Raw genomic sequence first — 20,951 nt, forward strand, 5'->3', positions numbered from 1 at the left:
CTGGTTTTTCTATCTCTCGGCTCCCAATTAAGTATCTAGGGGTACTTCTCCTTAATGGCAGAACTAAGCAAATTCAGTTTGAAGAGGTATTGAATAAGATTTCCAATCTTCTCAATGGTTGGACATAGAATTTTTTATCTAATGGGGGAAGAATTACATTGCTTAAGAGTATTCTTACTACCTTCCCATCAAATATACTTCAAATGACTACTATCAAGAAAAGTACATAAATCCAGCTTGAAAGAATTTTCAACAAATTTCTGTGGTCTGGCCAAAGACAGCAAATGCACTGGGCTTCTTGGAAAAAGGTTGCTAAACCCCAGATAGCTGGGGGTATTGGCTTTAAGGATCTAGACCAACTCCTTCAGATAAATTTCTGTAAACTTTGGATCAATTTTAGAGCTCAAACCTCTCTTTGGGCAAAATTTATGAGGGGCAAATATTGCAAAGATCTGCATCCTACACTAGTTATCAGGAAAACTAGGGACTCTAAAATCTGGGTGAAAATGCTGAAAATTAGAACAATTGCTGAGAACACTTACAGTTGGGGTCTGGGTAAAGGAGATATTAAGTTTTGGCTTTATAATTGGTGTCCAAAAGATTGGTTATCCCCTATTACCAATGCCTACAATATTGATCTGAAAGTGGTTGATTGTTGGGATGGTGATGAGTGGTCTTCAATTAAGGTGTCTAATATTCTGTAACCTCATTATATCACCAAAGTGGCTAGTATAAAGTTTGATAGAAGTAAAGCTGATAAAGTCATGTGCAGACATTCTCTCATCAAAGTCTAACCAAAGCTATCTATTCTAAAGTTTTCTGTTGGGAGCAAATACCTCAGGGAGACACTATTTGGAACAAATTTCTATCCCCATCTATGTCCTTTCTCTATTGGAGGATATTCCATAAGATGGTTCCTACTGATGACATTCTCAAGTTAAAGGATTGAGAGGTCCCTCTAAATGTTGGTTATGTATGAAAGAGGGGGAATCCTTGGTTCACTTGTTCTTTGAATGTAATTTTGCTCAGCAGTTGTGGAAACAACTACTAACTCAGTTGAACATTGATGAGAAAGATTTTACTTGGGATAGGCTATTCAATTGCTGGCAGACCTGGCACAAAGCAAGAGAAACTATTCTCCTATATCACTTATTACTGCTTGGTTCATTTGGTTGAAAAGAAACACGACAAAGTTTGAGAATGCCATCCCAAATTTTAAAAAAACTATTAGAAATAGTTTATCTTATCTAGATAAGATGATCAAATGGAAAAGATTCCTTAATGTCTCCAAATCTTGCTCATCAGAAAAGACTAATCCTATTCAAGTATTTGGAGTTTATTGGAAATCTTGTCAACATCCCACTGTGAAGATTAATACTGATGGAAGCTTTACAAAACATGGAGCTGGAGTGGGGGTATATACAGAAATCATTTGGGTAAGTGCCTCTTATACTTCTACAAACCAGTAATGCTTGTTGATGCTACTGAGACTGAGCTTATTGTTGTTTGGGCTCTCAACTTTGCTAATATGGCTAATTTGTACAAGCTATGACTGGAGGTGGATTCTGCTGCAGTGGTTCATCTACTAAATCAAGAGGAGGGATCTTCATGGCACCACTTATATTGGATAAAAAAAATCAGAGATCTTATTACAAAGTTCCAAATTCATTTCACTTTCATCTACAGGGAAGGAAACCAACCTGCAAATTGGCTGGCCCAATGTGGGTCATACTCCAATGAGACTGATGTTACTGTAAACCCCCCTCCAGCCCTTCAATTCCTACTGCAAGGAGACATATTGGAGGTTCCCCGCTTCAGAATTGCAAACCAGGACTGAGAAAATTTGTTTTAGCTGTATTTTTTACACTTATTCTCTTTTGTTGAATAATTGTATTTTCCTCTTTGCTGGGAATATATATATATATAGCAACTCGTGGATCCTTACGCGTTAATCTTCAAAAAGGCTACATGTTTGGGTGGGACAGTGGATCCCCATTGATAAACCAAAAAAATATACATTAAGCCTAGGGGTTCCAGAGTCCACAGTACAATGCTACGCCAAAAATTAAGCAAAACACCAAAAGTTCTATTGAACCCAAAATACAAAAGATCCAAAACAAAAATGCTTCGAGCAGCTCCAGCCAATCCTATCCTGCGCCAAAAGAAAGTTACACTATCTGGAAGACGCTGCAACAAAAACTTAAAAAAGACGACCTGCAACAAGAAAATCCTCAAAAAGTGCCAGAAAAGCATCAGTAAAGATAACATAAGGGATCTAACATAAGGGATCAGAAGGAAATCGAGCTAAAAATTCATAAAACCATTTAGTAGAGTTAGCTTAAAGATAGTACTTCCTGCGGATATTCCAGCTCCGGTAACATCGCAATATCCAAATAAATTAAAGGTGGTAAAGATGTAAAAAACACCACCTAGCAAGTTCATAATACCATCCATTCTTTGAACAAGCTCCCACAAAATTGAAATGAGCAAAAGACCACATAACTTAAAGATAGTAGAAAATAAATCATTACACCATCCAGCAATTCCAATATACCAACCATTTTTGGCCCAAGCCTTTAGGTAATAAATAATACCCAAATAAAATAAAGGTGGTAAAAAAGTAATTTATAGAGAAGCCACCAGGCATGTCCCATATTCCAGAAATCCGAAGTAAGAAGCAAAATCCTAAGAAAAAAGGTGGTAATAATGTAAATGAAAGGGAAAAACCACCGAGCAAAACCAAATACCAGCTAGGCGTGACCCTGCTCCAGGAAAATAGCAATAGCTAAATAAATTAAAGGTGGTAAGGATGTAAAAACACCACCCAGCAAGTCCACACTACTATCCATGCTTTGACCAAGCTTCCACCAAATTGCAAGAAACAAATGACCACATAATCTAGAGGTGGTAAAGTGTAAATCATTAAGAGAACCTCGCAACAAATCCTATCAACCAGCCATTTTTGACAAAGATTCCAGATAAATTGCAGTAACCAAATATAGTAAAGGTGGTAAAGAAGCCATCAAGCAAGTCCCGGCTTCCATCATCCATCAAAATCAAAATATAAAAGGAAAAAAATGCCAATTCCACCAAAGCTAAAAAGAAACAGAAAACAGACCAAATAATTAGCATCTCAAAAAAGGAGAGTCAAGCAAATCTCCTTTCAAAAGAGTGCAAAAATGTGGCATGGGGAAAGTGCCACAGCTAACCTCAGAAGAATTCTTAGTCAAACAAGTTAACCAATTGGTTGGAGAGTTACCCTCTATGTATATGAAAGACAAATGAAAAATGAACTTGTATCTTTGGATATAATCACAAATTCTATTCATATTGGCAAGAAAATCCCATCGAGGCATAGTGGTATTGTAAAACTCATCAATAAGCATTTGAGAATCTGACTCAAAAATGATTTTTGTAAAATTAAGCCTAGCCCCAACCTGTATAGCTAAGAGGAAAGCCCAACTTTCTGCCTCCAAAGGAGAGGCAGCACAAATCGGAGAGGCAAAAAAGTATAAACACTATCCAAAATGATTCCGTAAGATTCCACCCGCACCTGCCACGCTGGAGATCCAACTGCCATCCAAATTAAATTTAACCCAGTCCAAAGGTGGGGGTTGCCATCTGAAGATGGCCATCCTACCCACTTTAAACTAAATAATATCACCCGGCAAAGAAAGGGAACGAGAGGCCCATTTGAAGTGAGCAAGTATATTAGAAAGAGTAATATGAGGAGCAGACAAATTATTACCATACTTAGCCCCATTTCTAGCCATCCAGATGAACCAAAGAAACACAAGAGGATACCACAACAAATTTTTATCAACGGACATAAAAATTTTCCAAATATTTAAATAATCCTCAATAGCAAAAGAGCAAGGCCATTTTAAGTTAAAATGGTTACCGAATATATTCCAAATATGAGCAGCATAAGGACATAGAAAAAATAGATGAGCAACCATTTCAGAGTCCTTTTTACATAAATAACATTGGGACAACATTTTTAAACCTTTAAGTTTCAAAATATCATCCAAAGGCAAAAAATTAAGAAAAATCTCAATAAGAAAAAAGAGATAGAAGGAGAGATAAGCTTGTTCTAGATTGCATGACTCCACCTCCACGTGCTATAGGGATAAATATTAATATAAAGCATTTTTGTGGGGGATAAAACAACAGTTGATTTCCATAAAGGAGAATCCTTTGTAGTATTCTTTATGGGAAGTTTAGCAATCTTAGCAGCCTCAAGAGGACCAAAAAGATCATTTAATTTATTGACATCCCAATTGCCTTGAAACCAAAGATCTGAAAGAATTAAATCATGCGGGGTTCTCGAAGGCGACACAAGATTGTCACCCAAACTCCTTTGATCATGCCAAATTGATACATTGCCCTCACCAACATCCCAAAAAATAAAATTACTAGCCAAAGTTCTCACTTTTAGCATTGCTTTCCAAATTATAGAGTCATCCACCTTCCATTGAACAACAGTCGGATGATGATAAGAGCAATATTTGTGAAAGAGGAAATTAGCCCATAAAGAGTCATTGGAGCAAAATTTAAACCAAAGTTTGCATATATTAATATTAGAATATTAATATTAATATTAGAGATTTTATCAAGACATTTAAGCCCTAACCCCCCAACAGAAATAGGCTTGCAAACGTTATAAAAAGAAGTCCAATGCTCATTAGAATAACCACCCGACCAGAGAAACGGATTAAAAAGTCTCTCAAGTGAGAGTTGAGTGCTCTTCTTGAGATTAAGAATTTTTAAGGTGTACAGAGGAATACTAAATAAGATACTTTTAAGTAAGGTGAGGCGATCACCATTTGAAAGAAAAATATTCCTCCAATCATCAATTTTATTTTAATCCTTTCAACCACATCGTCAAATTGCGTTTGTTTCCTACGCCCCCTCAAAAGATTGACCCCGAGATACTTGATAGGAAGAGAAGCAGAATGAAAGCCAGTAAAAAAAATAGCCCAAGAAACAATGGAGCTCTTAACATTCTTACCAAAGAAAAAATTATATTTGTCTTTGTTAAACCGTAACCCAGAAGCTTGTTGAAATTCCTCAAGAACCCACATTAACACCTTAATGGTAGATTTACTGGCATTAGAGAACAAAATAGCATCATCTGCATAAGCGAGATGACTGACAAGAACCGAGGATTTATGATAGAAATGAGTGTAAGACTTGTTGAGCTGCAAATTATTGAAAAGATGAGAGAAGTAATAAAAAGCAATGATGATAATGGTAGGCGATAAGGGATCCCCTTGCTTAATACCTCTCAGGGCAGAAAAGAAGCCGTAAGTATTGTCATTCACCATCACACTATAATGATTGTTCTGAAGCCACCGTTGAATTAAAGAGATGAAATTATGCTGGAAACCACGAGCATGCAAAATGTTAATGATAAAATCCCAACTAATAGTGTCAAAGGCCTTTTTAATATCAAGCTTTAAAATCATATTACTACCCCGACATTTTTTATCAAGATCTTCAATAAGTTCTTGAGCCTGTAAAATGTTATCAGTGATTTCCCGACCCTTAACAAAAGCAGACTAATGAGGCGAAATGATCTTAGGTAACATGGGCTGCAATCTTGCGAGAATCAATTTACTTAAAACTTTGAAAATGACGGAGGTGAGGAAAATAGGGCAAAATTTATCCCAACTGGACTTATCATTACCCTTAGGATTGAGCAGAATCATGGAGGAAGTGAAATACTTCCCGAGATCCTCCCCCCAAAAGAAACTTTGAAAAGCAAGGGTGACTTCCTTTTTTATAAGATCCCAGCAAGATACATAAAAGGAAGAGGTAAACCCATCAGGACCAGGAGCTTTGTTGGCATTAATGTCCCTCAAAGCTGATAAGATATCCTACTCAGTGGGGATCTCACAAAGGGAAAAGGAGGAAACATACTCCCGTTCATCATCAAAAAGAGTGGTATTAACTGGCATAACCTGAGTTTTGGTCATAAAGATATCAGTAAAATAATCCACAGCACTTTAACCAACATCCTTATCAAGAGTATAGAAAGACCCAGAAGGGGAACAAATTTTGAGGATAGTATTAATATTCTTCCTATGCTTAATGGAGGCATGAAAATATTTAGTATTATGATCTGCAGAGGAAAAGTTGACATCATTAGCTTTCTGTTGAAGAAAACCTTCCTCCAAAGAAATAACTTCCAAAAGTTTAGAATGAGCAGTAGCTAAATCTTCAACATGTTCAGGAGAACAAATAACTTGCTCCTCAAGCTTGTTAACATGAGCTTGAGCCTCCTTAACCTTCTTATGAACATTACTAAAAATATTTAAATTTCACTTATGTAGATTCACAGTGACCTTTTTGTGAAGCTACCACAGAATGAACCAAGGGTGACCAACACACTCAACATTCCACTCCTGTTGAATAAGATGCAAAAAAGTCTCATGAGAGGTCCAGAGATGTTAAGATTTAAAATGATAGGTGGAAGGCTTAAAAGTGAAGGCAAGCGATAATAAAATGGGATTATGATCAGAGGCAGCATGATTTAAATGTCTAACTTTTGAAACGTGAAAGTGCTTAAGGAAGTGTTGATTGTCAAAGAAATGATCAAGCCGCTGAGCAAGGGATCTTCGCCTCCAAGTGAAGGGAGGACCCGTAAAACCAAGATCAAATAACCCAGCATCGTTAATCTTATCACAGAAATGATTAATAAGCATAGAGTTATATCTCCCCCATCATCTTCTTTCGGAAGGCTTCATAATCATATTAAAATCGCTCCCAACCCCCAATTATCAGTAATAGAGTCTCCCACCAAAGCGAGTTTCTACCACAGATAATATTTATCCTGGAGAAGAGGGCTAGCATAAACAAAAGTGACCCAAGTAGAATATTTATCATGCTTAAAATAGAGCAGAACAAATTACTCGTCATCCTAAAAAATAGTCAGGTCAATATCACGCTTCCAAAAAATCCAAATTTTGTTATTTTTATTAGCAAAGAAAGTATAGCTCTTAAAACTTCTACAAAAATGCTCTATATTAGTGGAGATAAGAGGTTCAAGAACAGCAAAAATATAAATCTTATGAACCCTACATAAGTGCTTAAGTATATTAAGGGAGGAAGGGTCTGCCACTCCCCTAATATTCCAACACATTATGTTAAACATGATATCTCACACACCCTCTTCTAGAATATCAAGAAGAGGTGCTGACTTGCTCACCATCAGAGAGAGACCATCCATCAAAAATGATATTTCCTTTATCAAAAACAAAGCACTTCCCAAAAGTTAAGCAGAAAAAACTCTTATGAAAGGTAGATCAACAAGATCTCCTTTCAACAGTAAATCTAAAGAAGGAGTGGTACAATTATCTATCAAGGGAGTCTGAGAGTGTAGGCCAGTATTGACAAGCCAATGTGCAGGTTTGTTACCTTCCCTATATGTTTAAGAAATTGATAGCCTAGCCTCCAGACTCAAGGATTGTATACCAGTAATCCAATTAATCTGATACCAAGGGGTGAATTTTAATCAAAAAATATTATTATAAGATATCGAATGCCGAAAATAATCATCACTGATGGAGGATCTCACTTTCGGAACAAACGAATTGAAATATTGGTGGAAAAATATAATATTATACATAGGATTACAACTGATTATCATCCTCAGACTAGTGGTCTAGCAAAAGTATCTAATCGTGAAATCAAAAGAATTTTGAAAAAAAAACTGTAAATCCTAATAAAATGGATTGGTCTGCTAGATTAGATATTGCATTATGGGCTTATAGGACAGCTTATAAGACACCCATAGGAATGTACTCATATAGATTAATTTTTTAGAAGACTTGTCGCTCACTAGTAAAATTGGAGCATAAATCTTGTTAGGCTATTAAGAAGTTTAATTTTAATTTAAAAGATGCTAGTGAGAAAAGATTATTGGAACTAAATGAGCTTAAAGAGATTAAAAATAAATCTTATGATATTGCTAGGATTTATAAAGAGAAAATGAAAGAATGACATGATCAAAAGATAATAAAAAAAGAATTTGAGCCTGGACATGAATTTTTATTATGCAATACAAGATTGAAATTATTTCTTGGAAAACTTAAGTCTAGGTGGATAGGGTCATTCACAATTGTAAAAGTCTATCCATATTTAGTTGTTAATATTAAAGATCCCAAGACTTGAAAGATATTTAAAGTGAATGGGCACAGATTGAAACCATATTTTGATAGTCAAAGACCAGTTTTAAAGAGACAGTAATGTTGGGTCACCTAGAGTAAAGACTACAAATGTCGAACTGACGACATTAAATCAAGCGCTTTGTGGGAGGCAACCCATATTTATATTATTTTTTCCTGCTTATATGTTGATATATATATATATATATATGTGTGTTTTATTTATGAATTTCGTGTAGTTGAGAAACTTACATAGTAGGAAAATACTTATAAACATCTTCATTTACCCAATTTTATAGATTATTTGAGAATTATTTGGATTTAAAACGAAACGGTGCAAAAATCTGAACTGGCGCTCGAGGTGCCATTTTCCAGAGAGCTGACGCCAAAAGCGCCGCAAAGATCGAAATGACTTTAGACGATTCAAAAGGCAATTTTAGGCGGTTTTGGCGGGTTTTCTTCCTAGTAACTCCCAAAAATTGAATCTGAAAGTTATTTAAGAGTGAAAAATGGAGGGAAAGTTTCCATTTTTCAAATCCCATGGCTTCCCGCTCTAAAGAAACCGCTAGATTTGGGTTTTTTAATATGAAGAAGTTCATCAGTTTTGATGCGCAGAAGTATATAATTGTGTTCTTGTAAAGAAGAGACTAATTAAAGAATGAGGATTTGTGAATCTAGGATTCAACACACCGAATACTCGAGTGGAGGATATTATTGCACAGAGACGCTGGGAAGTACTTTATTATACTGTTGTGGTAGTAGTTCTTGTAAGTGTCGCGGTAGTAGTTCTTGTTGTGAAGAAGTTTTAAGCTAATCTTCATTAAATTAACTAAAGAGTCATCTATGTTTGATGCACTTGGGTACAGTCCACTTCTTTAAGAATAAATGATTTGTTTATGATTGAAAGTGTCCCTATTTGTCACTATGTGAATTTTGTCCCTACGAGATAGAACATGAATGAAATTCATAGATTCCTTACTGATGAAGATGATAACGGATATGTAAGTTTTCCTTCATCATTACTGAATCTTACATCGAAGGCATGACATTTCTTTATTACATCAGAACTATTCCCTACTATGTAAATTAGTAAAATGACGAAGGAAGTGCGATTTTGAATTATTGTATCCAAACTGGAAGACCTATTGATGTGGGTGATTTAATATTAAATTCTATTTTGGGTTTAATCATCAATGGATCTAATTCTTGACTAGGACATCCATCTACCATATTCATGTTGTGCGGCCAGTTGCAAGTGCCTTATGAAAGTTAGGAAAAAGTGCTTCTCCCTTGGAATCCTATAAACCCAGAAGTTTATTGCAACTGCATATGAATTAGGGAGGAGAGCAATATGAATATATTGATGGATCATTCATCTGAAAATTCATTGTCTTTTTAGCCTTACTTTAGTTTGAATGCACTATTAGAAAGGATTAAGAAGTTAGAAAAAGAGGTACATAATCTTATGCATTCAATTGGAAATATTTCTGAAATGCTTAACCACCTGGATTGAAGGATGAAGGAACACTATGAACACACTAGACGTATTGAAGAAGGTTGGGTGTGCATGTTTACAAAAAATACTTGGGTTGAAGAAGATTCGATGGATGAATTTCCTCACCAACCTTTTTACAACTTATACGTGCACTACAAATCCTTAGGAAACATTCAAGAAGACGAAAGTGAAGAAGATGCTTCAACTTGTTTTAGTATGGAATTCATAATTATTATTGTTTATATATGCTATTGTGTTTGCATTGGATTTTATTTTCTGTTATTGTTGAACTTTATCTGTATCAAATGTTGAGTATTTAATACTTAGTTTTCAACATTAGGTTATACGGTTTGGTTTAGTTTGTAATCGTTTGGATTTTATATGTAAATGTGAGTTTTATGTTGTTTGTGAAATTATGTGTTAGAAAATTATTTAATTATGAGTATAAGTGTTTAATTAAGTTAATTAGAGGTTAATGTGGTGTTGTACGTAGCAGATTTTCAAAGAAAATTGAAATCTCAAAACTCTTTGTGTTGGCGCCTGAGGCGACAGTTTCCCGAAAACCAGATTCACTTAAAACCATGAAATACCCCTATAAAACTCCATTTTTACTGCTTGAGTCAGCTCCTATCTCTAAACCTCGGCTGAAACTCAACCTAGGGCTTGATATTTGGTGGATTTGAGGAGATTCTTAAGCCTAAAAGTCTTGGATTTCATCTTTTCTTAGTAAGAGCTTCACTTTAACTTAGAAATTTTTTATTTTCACCATGGATTTATCCAACATTTTGGAAATCCAAATTTTGAGAGTTTTTCAAGAAGTTTAAAGAGAACCCACGGTGAAAAGCTTCTTACCAAATATTCCTACTTTTGGAGTTTGATTTATGATATTATGAATTTATTTGGATTTTTTTTTTAAAATTATATAGAAATTCCTATGGCTCCAAGAGTAAAGAAAGGAAAGCCTATGGGAGATTTTGATGAAAGGAGATTTTTTAATTTTAAGGCTCAACATTTTTATAATAGTCAAATGGGGGCTCGAGGAAGTTGATTCAGGAGCAAGAATTTTCAAATCCGGGAGGAGAGATTGAAAGGTTGATCATTGTTCGGAAGTGGAAAACTTTTTTTTACTTCACTACAGTAGCCATTGGTCCTGTGATTTGAGAGTTTTATGCCAATCTGTGGATGACTATGGATGACCACATTTATGTTAGAGGTAAGCATGTTGAATTTACTCGAAGAAGAATCAATGAACTTTTTGGGCTGCGAAATGAATTTCATTGTGAGTATGCTGGATTTGTGTTGACTGATTCATCACTTGATGAAGTAATTGCCTATCTTACTGATGGAAGAGGAGAATGGAAGATTAAAAATAATCACAAAGTCAATTTCTCTTCTTTCATGTTGAATGTTCAATCTAAAGCATGACAATACTTCATCTCTACAAAGTTACTTCCATTTAATTACCTGAGTGAAGTAACTAATGAAAGAGCAGTGTTGAAGTTCTTCATTCAACAAACGAAAGTAGTTGATATTGGTGCTCTTATTGTGTATAATACTTAGAGTATAGCTAGAAGTGGGACAGCTAGTGGGTTATCCTGCCCTGATTTTCACTTTATGTGAACAATTAGGAGTTGACTTTAATAGGAATGAAGAAATGATGCAACCACTTAAGCTAATTGGAAAACTCACAGTCCATAAGTTTGAATCAATTCCTGGATCGAGGAGTGGTGTTAGTAACAGACCCTCAACATCAGCTACAGGACCATCTAATTCCAGTTATGTTTCACTTGAAAATATTATGGAATCGTTAATGATTCAGAAATCAAATCGTGTAGCAATGTAGAACATAATAGGTGGTTTGGAAGTCAAAAAATCTTACAATGATGAATATAAGCAGAGAAGAGTCCAATACGACATTACATATGAAGAGTCGATGGTTAGATTTTTTAGGGGTGATCATACTGTAGAGTTTCCTACATGTCCCAATTTCATGCCTTATGTGCAAGAAGAAGAAGAAGAAGAAGATGATGATGATGATGATGAGGGAGAGGAGGATGATGAAGAGTAAGTTTTATTTGGGTTTTGTTTGATTTTCTGTGTTGTTATTTGTTTTGTTTTATTGATGATGAGTAAAGTTAGAACAATTTATGTGTTTGGTTTGTGAACCAACTGAACTTGTTTGTATAGGTTGCTGTAAATTGTAGATTTTTACTTTTTAGCATTTTTAGTTGCTTTAGTTTATTATTTAAGTCTTTAATTTATTTTTTTCTTAGCAAATCCTTTTTATATATTATGTTATTTAATGCCTTAAAGCCTACACTTTTTAAGTTGGCACCTGTAAAATATCAGAGCTAAGTTTCTTATTCAGAACCCTCTACATGTTAGTTTTATTTTTATGCATTTAATGTTTTCTTTCACCTGCAAATTTTTTGTACTACATGTTTTACTTTTTTACTTATTATTTAATTTGGGGAAAGAAAAACTTCTTTAAAAGAAGTGAACTAAATTTTATTTGTCCTCAATTAACTATACATTTAAAATTAATTTAACATGACCATGGATATTAGAGTTTAACTTTAAATAACTATATTTTTGTTTGTAAATATTATGGTAAATTTAATCAAAATTTGTTAATAATGAAGGTTGATTCTAGAGTTAAGATATTTAGTATGAAAGAATAAGACTATGTTTTTTCTGTTTAAAGTAAATGAAATTGTATTTTTGAAGTATTAAGAATCTTAGAGTTTTATGTAAGATGAAAAGAATGTGATTTTATGAAAAAATGTTCAAAGCTAATATGAATTTATGAAGTGATGGAAGGTAAGAAGTTTTAACTTTAAGAAGAGGATAGTGAAGTTCAAAATTAATAAAGGCTATCCAGATATAATAATCCTCACATGAAAATGAAAAGAAAAGAAAGGATTGAAAAAGATCCTAAAGAAAAGAAAATAAAAAGAAAAGAAAAAGAAAAAGAAAAGAAAAATATGTGAGGAGAAACTTGAGGAAATTCCTAATAAAAAATTGGCTTCACTTGAATCAACTTAAGGAAAAAAAACTTTATTACATTTTCTAAACTTGTATTTGAGTATTAGCATCCTTGCTAATAAAGTTTTCATGAAATTATTTTTCTTATGGATATTCTAAGTATCTTGATATGAGAAATTACAATTCTTCTTGAAATGAATGGAGATTCAAAATTCTTACACTTGATTACTAAGTGTTATTATACTTATAATTTTAACCTAAGTTGTTAAAAGTTTTCCTTAGGTTATACAATTATATTTATTAAACCAAATTATAAAATTTTAAAAGCTAATCTCTGTCATAAGTCATATTCTTATGTAGTACAAGAGTCACTTGAGGACAAATAACATTTAAGTTTAGGGGATTTTGATACACTTAAATAATGTACTAATTTAAGTATATATTTTATGCTATTTTTGGTGATATTGCACTTTAAAGAAGGGTATTTTCATATTTTTATCTCAAGTATATTAATTTTAGGTATTTGGAGAAAAAAGTAGCAAACAGGACAAATTTTAGAGCCAAAATAGAGATTTTCATGATCCTGGTGCCAAAATCCAGAGAACAGCATGGACTTCATTAGGTAGGCACCAGAACATGCTCCAGAAGTGTCAGAGACAAATTAATATGGAGTTGTGACTATTTTTGACCAATTTTTGAAGGCTCCAAATAATCCATGGAGTGGTTCAATGCATCTAGACACTTTGGAAAATCTTTTTAATGAAGGAATATGTCTCTTGGATTAAGGGACTTGTCACTTAGTGCTAAGAGATGTGACTTTTAAGGAGAAATATGAGGGAATTTTAAATTCCTTTAGAAAGAGGGCTGGCCCCGATTAAAAAGGAGAGGAGTCTAGAGTTGAAAAAGAGAGCGGCGTGAGATTGAGAGGAAGGTTTTGGCGTGAGAGAGAAGTATTGGAGAAGAGAGGATTTTCTTCTAGGATTGTAAGAGGAGAGGAAAGGTGAGGGATTTATTCTCCATTACACTTCTAAGAGAGAATTGAGTGTGATTGTAAAGAGAGAAAGTGCTTAAATGGAACTTCTACGAATTTTCTTAGGAAGGAGTGTGAGATAAGTTGTGTTCTTTTCTTTCTTTATTTTGTAAACTTATTTTCATATATGAAATCTGTGTTTTATTCTATCCTTCACATTAATTAGGAGTATTCTTCTTTATCCTTCTCGCTATAATGAGATATGATTTTGTGAAGAATTAGTTTTGTTTTGTAAGGTTTTAAATGTCAATAAATTTTGATGATTCAAACTTTGATCTTCAATTACTTTTTGATCTGGCCACTTAAAAGATTAAAATTTGTTGAGAATCAAATGATCCGAAAGGGTTGTGCTTTCTACAATAATGTAAGAATCACATTCAATTTCATAGGTGAGAATGTAATTCATGGGGTCAAGTGCAAATGAAGATGGAAATATACTTTGATAGGTGTAGAATTGGAGATTTTAAGGTGACAAATTAAAATCCCCAATTTGGTCTAGCTGATTGGAAACTAAAGCGAGATTGTTAGCCCTTAGGCAAGGGGGAAGTGAGAGCTCTGGAGTGGGAGCTAATATCCTCTCAACCTAACCACAGATTTAGGGACCAAACTTTAGATTAATCAATGTTCTTTATGCACTTTCAGAGCGTAAAGAAGAGAATTTCTCCTATTTGGTAGAATACAAGTTTATATGTATTTTAAATGATTTTAATTACTTCTTAATCTATAAGCTCATTGTAAAGGGAAAGGATGCTTTCTTAAATTTGAACTCTTCACTACAAAACTTTGTCTAGTCTTTATAAGTTTTGTTTTTAAGTTCAGCAATTAGTTTAGTAACTTAGTTCTTTTAACTGCATTTCATTTAGCGCACATTAAATTTACTTTAGATTTGTTTTGCTTACTTAAGCTTTATAGTTTGAATATTATTTTTGACGTTATAACCATAAGAATTTCCAACTACCTGTGGGATCGATACTTAGAACTCCATTAGAGCCTTTTATTACTTGAGCAATACGTATAATTGCTTTATTATTATTATTTTCTAGCTTAAATATTTTAAAAGTTAAAACTATTTATATTGAATTTATTTTTATTGGGATTTAACTGCATATTTATTACTCATGTTGCCAAGTGTGTATTGTAGAATTAAAAGATATTTACAACGCACCACATAACCGTCGCATCATTATGTTGCTGAATAGGTCACCCCAAAGTTCGGTAAGTTTAAGTTGTGCTCAATTCTATACCTTAATTAACCCATAAGAAGAGGGATAAGCAAAATTGAGCTTGTAGTGTTTGAAGGAGATTAATTATGGTTTATATACCAACTAATCCTCAAATATATTTAGATTAAACTTAGCTCACTACAAAGCTCAAAAGACCTAAGGATTTAGGATTGAGGTTAGACCCAACATTTAGGATTAGGTTCAATTTAAGTTTAACCTGGGGTTAGGGTTAATTTAAGTTGAACCTGAGGATTTATGTTGAGGTTAGTTCAAATGTGGGTTAAACCCAACACTTATGGTTAGAATCAAATTAGGTTGAATTTATGGTTTACAATTAAGGTTAGGTCTAATATGGGTTAGACCCAACATTTAGGGTTAGGTTTAAGTTAGGTTGAACTTAGGTTTATGGTTAACGTTGGGTCTAATATGGGTTAGGACCAACATTTAGGGTTAGGTTAAAGTAAGGTTGAACCCAGGTTTATGGTTAAGTTGCATTACACCAAATGCGTGTTCGACCTAATGATCATGTTTGGTTCAATTTGGGTTGAACCTTAGGGTTTAGGGTTAGTTTGGGTCTAATGGGGGCTAGACCCAAAGTTTAGGTCTAATGGGGGCTAGACCCAAAGTTTAGGGTTAATTTGGGTCAAATGTGTGTTTAACCCAAAATTTAGGGTTAAGTTCCTGGTTAGAAGGATAATCATGATGTTAACCCTTCAATATTAAAGATTTAGGATTGGTTTAATGTTTTAAACCAGCTTAGGGACAAATTTGGGCTAAAGTATAAAAATTTAAATTTACAATTTTACCCGTAACTTTCTAATATTTCATTTATGGTTTAATTTCACTATCCTAATTTTTATTTTCTTGTTCCAATTTAGTTTATATTTTTTATTTTAATTTTTAATTTTTGTAATTATTTTTAAAATAATTACATGTTTTGTAGAAAATTTATCATTTTAGGGTTAGAGTTTTCCTCTAATCATGGGAAAAATAAAGATTATTCTTAACTTCAGAGGAAAAATTACCTCAAAATTTCAAATACTTTTACCCTTTATAATTAATTTTTAATAATTAAAATACTCTTAGGAGTATTTAACAAATTAAAAAATAAATATAATTCAATTATTTTCTATATATATATTTTTTTTATTTTACCCTCTTTTCACTAAGTTTAAGGACATTTTTATTTTATTTCTGTGATTTTTCTACACCAAGTTAAGAGTTTTTAAGGGTTCCATCTAATTTTTGGATTTATTTAAAAAGGAAATTCTGGATTTTCCGACTTATGCATTCAACAGCAGCGTCATGCTTGTCTGCTCCGAATGTCTGTGCGGCTTCGCCTGGTTCGCAATGCTTTCCACATCAATGTCGCGTTGTCTCGAGGTTTGGTACTCCTCCCCTACACTGTACGATGGTCCGCACTAATAACCACAGCTCTTTTCTAATGCATGGAAACAGACAACCACCGGTCATTGTCCCAATGGGATAATAACCTGAGAACCATCAATGATCAAATCCTAATTTCTTCCTTAATTTTTCATGAACTCTCGTGGGGTTTGTTCCTCAAGTTTCATCTAACCTAGAAGAACACATCTATATCGTTCATTAAGCATGGTACATTCATTTATTTCACAAAAGACCAAACCCAAAGCAAATTTTTGGGTTCTTGAACCATACCTGGTCCCAAGAGGTGTAGCCTCAATTGGGTTTGATAGACATGACCATTGTGATCTCACGAAGCTTCTCCTTAGCTCAATTTGGATTGAAATCGGCCCTAACTATAGACTAGGATGAATGATGTGGTTTTGGTGTTGGAGTAGGTTAGGGGCGCGAGAAGGCTTGATTTTAATTGGAGGAGTGTTGTGATGGTTCTAGGAAGCTTTTAGGATGCTTAAAATTAGGTTTTGAAGAATTTCATGTTTAGCTTTAAAATGTACTGGTTTTAGCTTGAGAAATTAGGGTTTCTCAATGGGGTTGATGGGCTGAAAAGATGGGGTTTTGAATGTTTAGGTTATGGAGAGAAAATTTGATATTGGAAGCAAAAGAGTTTGAAGGCTCTATATGGGGGTTTTTCATGTGTTCATGCTCTCAGGTTTGCTCCTTAAATAACCATGGGTGTCAATGGAGGAGGTTAAAGATAGTTGGAGGAGTTTTGGTGGATGCTCAAAGGGCCTCATAGGACTTCAAAAGATGTATTTGGCATTAGAGTTAAGTTTCTCATTTCCCATGGTGTGATCATCATGGAGGTGAGTATGGAGGAGAACATGAGTTGGAGAAGGCTTTAAGCTCATTGGAAGTGGTGAGGTGGACAATTGGCTCAGAGGTGGCCCGGCTTGACCACCCAATCTTGGTTCAAGAGGATTTAAGATTAAGGCCATGTAGGGTGACATGTATCTCCTCTCATGATAAACCAGATATGTTGAATATTCAAAGGCTGGTTTGGGTTTGAATTGGGTTATTGGGTTGACCATGTCATGGTGGGTAGTCCTTGGGTCATGGATGATCCATTAGGAGTGTGCATGCCATGAATTGGGTTTGATTTCTCTAGGGTTGGGCTTGGCTAGGCCCACCACAAAAATCCTTTTGATTAATTTATTAATTAAGAGAAATATAATGTATGGAAATTAACCCTATAGTGGTTGAGTTGGCCACATGGTTATAGCTTTGACCCTGTGGACCCATATGGACATGGGGTTAATTTTATGGACATTATTATGATGTGAAGGTTATTTTGAAGGGTAAGGTGGTCAATTGGTCAATTTTTTGTCCAAATCAAGGTTGAGCCTATTTTCTTACCACCCTAAGGTGCCACTAAATTTTGAGGTCAAATGGACACAATAGGGTTTTGGTTTGATATGTAAGGTTTTGTGGGGTTAGAGAGACCTCTGATGAGACTAGAGATCAATTAGGGTGGATACATCCCTCACTATAAATTTTGTACTCGTGGTGGTCTCTAGGGCTTATAGAGAAGTTCCTAGCATTTTGGGTTCACTTGGATGACCCAGGGAATGTCTTGCCCATAGGGCTAGAGGGCTTGAGCTTGCCTTAATGGATTACTAAAAGTCATAGCCCTGATCTAAAGTCATGGGCAAAGTGTGGGGTGAGTCCTCAAAAAAGTAAGGTCAACAATAATTTGTCACCTTAGCCGCCACTATTAAGGGAGGTTTAGTTTATCTTCATTTCAAAGAGAGATGAGCCAAGGCTACTTTTAAAATTTTTTGTAGATTACACTCAATACAAAGTTTTGGTTCAGTTTAACAAGATGCCCACAGATGGTTGGACAGATAGAGATGGTTACGTGCAATTTGAAAACCCATCTTAAGTGCTTTGGGTGATAGTACATTTAACAATCGAATCCAAATGCTTCTGATTGTTACATTTGAATACCCTCAAACCTGAAGAGATTACAACATTTTTGTTACCTTCAACAACACTGATTGTAATCCATATTATATGGAGACAAAAGCTCTGAAGGATAAGGTCAAAGCTCCCCCAACAATGGGAGACTAACATGGGTGTCACATAGGCGTTGCAATTGTTGTGTCTCCTCGCCAGCACCGAACTGATCTAAGAGTTGGATGGGCCAACCGACCCTCTTTTACTCTAGGGCTTGTTGCCAATGGCAGTGGATCCCTCCTTAGTTATCCTAGTATCTTATATTTAATTTTGTGTTTTCTTTTTATTTTTTGTCGTGTGTTTGTTTGGGACAGCCACCAACATCCTGTTTTCCCTTCTTGGGTTGTATCCAAGGGTCAAGCGGTGCTTAATAGACCTAAAATATATAGTATTTTGTACACATTTTTATACATATTTTTTAGATAATATTTTTTAGATATATACGTTTTATACGTATTTTTGAGATATTTTGTTTTAATGAAGGTTATTTGTGTGTTTTCTTGTAGGTGCAATCAAATGGATGGAAAATGCTAAAAGGAGTGAAAAATGGTCATATTTGGAGCAAAAATGAAGAAAGGTGCAAAAATGAACTTGGGCGCCTAAGCACCCAGGATTGTCTCCTAAGCTCCAGAGTATTCGCGCCTAAGTGCCACGTACTTCGCGCTTAAGTGCTAAAGTTAGTTACTTGAAGAAATATTAATTAGAGCAGAATTTTGAAGAGGTGTTTAAAGCAACACTTGTAAAAACGTGGGAAATAGCCCATGGACACAAAAATTCATTCAATTGGCTTTTAAGAAGATAACTTCTAGAAGATTTATTGAATGGAGAAACCTTTTTGAAGAGACACCAAGGCACCCCTTGGATTTTTATAAGAAAAGATTTAGATTTTCCAAAAGAAGGGGCCAGCAACCAACCACTAAAATTTACCCGTCGCCGGCCACCTTTACTTTATTTTATTTTATTTTAAGTGTTAGTTTGTATTGTGAGAGAAGGAAGATAATTCAAAGGAATTTCAAGATATTTAGTGGAGAGAATTTGAGATAAGTATTTATCTTTGTGACTACACTTGGTTTTTAATTTAGATTTCTTGTTTGTGTGCATGATTTCTACTTTTAAACTCATTTGTGGTTGTGCTTTCTCCATGTATTCTGAGTAGTTTTCTTTAGCTTTTTTCTTAAAATGATAAGTGATTAAATGTTTAAAGGAATTTGTGTGCAGTATTATACTTCAATGTTGGAAGAAGTTGTGATGATTCAAGACCTTGCACTTCATTTACTTCTTGATTTGGCCAATTAAGATGTTAGAACCTGTTGTGAGAACATGTAAGATCTGAGATGGTATTGTCTCAGTCAACAAATGGTTGGAATCACACACTGATTTCATGAATGAGAATGTAATTCATGGGGTTGAGTGCAAATAAATAGGGAAATATATTTTCAAGGGTGTAGAATTAGAGGACTTTAGAGTGATAGGCTAAAGCCCCCAATTTGATTTATAGTTTTACTTTTTGATAAGAGATGTTAGTCTCTATGTGGAGAGAGAATATGAAATTCTAGAGTGAGAGCTAGTATCTTCCCTGCCTAGCCGATCTTCAAGATTATTCAAACTATAGGTTAACCAGTGTTCTTTATAACATCTCTAGTAAGGGTAAAGAATATTATTGCTCCTATTTTACATAAAATATTTAGCATACTTCCACAACTTAATTTATATGTTTATCACCGATTCATGATAAGAAAAAATATATTTTACTTATATTGTCTTCATCTTACAAGTATTTTAGTTAAGTTAATTAATTGCTTACTTTATTTTTAATTATAAAAAATTACAAAAAGAATCGAACTTTTATTTTTATTATAGCATCTTAATTTTGAATAAGAATATATATTGCTAAGTATTTTGTTATCTAAAACTAATCCTTCCTATGGGTTTGATATTCGGGAATTGATCAGAAAGTTTTATATTATTTGATAAAGATATGTATACTTGCGTAATATCCCATATTAAAATATTATAAATATAATCGCATATATCGCATTTCACATCTCTATATATAGAAAGTCGGGATCAATGCTTCACCAAAATCTTGCTTTGAAAGGGGTTATTATCCTTCCCTAACCCTTCCTTATCCTTTCCACATTGCTCATTGTTGCTGCCTGACCGCGACTTTATATATGCTTAAGAATATAAGATAAATAAGGATGTAATAAATATTCAACAATTGTAAAGTCACACTTATCAACGCAAGTATATGTATCACTCAAGTAATATAGGGCTCCAATGGAGTCCTAGATATCAATCTTACAGGGAGTAAGTTTAGAACTACGAACTAAGATTTTAGAAAAAGCAATACTTTAATCACAACAACAAATTTCAGTTTGCTTATCTGTCACTAATAGGCAATTGCAATAAATATGTAATTTTAATAACTATTAAATAACGAATGATATTAATGAAGGTTTAAATGTGATATTCAATATATAAGAAAGCATCCTTCTCCTTATCAAGAAATTATAGTGAATGGATAAAGCGAATTAGTTCAAATTATATTATGCCAAATAGGAGCATACATATTCTTTACCCTTTGGTCCAGGCATAAACATTGACTAATCCTACGCTTATTTACTGAATCTGCGGCTAGGGAGGGGGGGTGA

The 20,951-nt window shown here is 34.1% G+C and overlaps 1 pseudogene; it reads left to right on the forward strand.

Annotated features, from left to right (window-relative positions):
* Positions 1-284: 284 nt before the first annotated feature.
* LOC110025619 overlaps positions 285-20,951 on the forward strand; it is a 74,771-nt pseudogene continuing 54,104 nt past the window's right edge.

The sequence above is a fragment of the Phalaenopsis equestris genome, unplaced genomic scaffold, assembly GCF_001263595.1.
Source record: "Phalaenopsis equestris unplaced genomic scaffold, ASM126359v1 Scaffold000316, whole genome shotgun sequence".
NCBI classification, from domain to species: domain Eukaryota; kingdom Viridiplantae; phylum Streptophyta; class Magnoliopsida; order Asparagales; family Orchidaceae; genus Phalaenopsis; species Phalaenopsis equestris.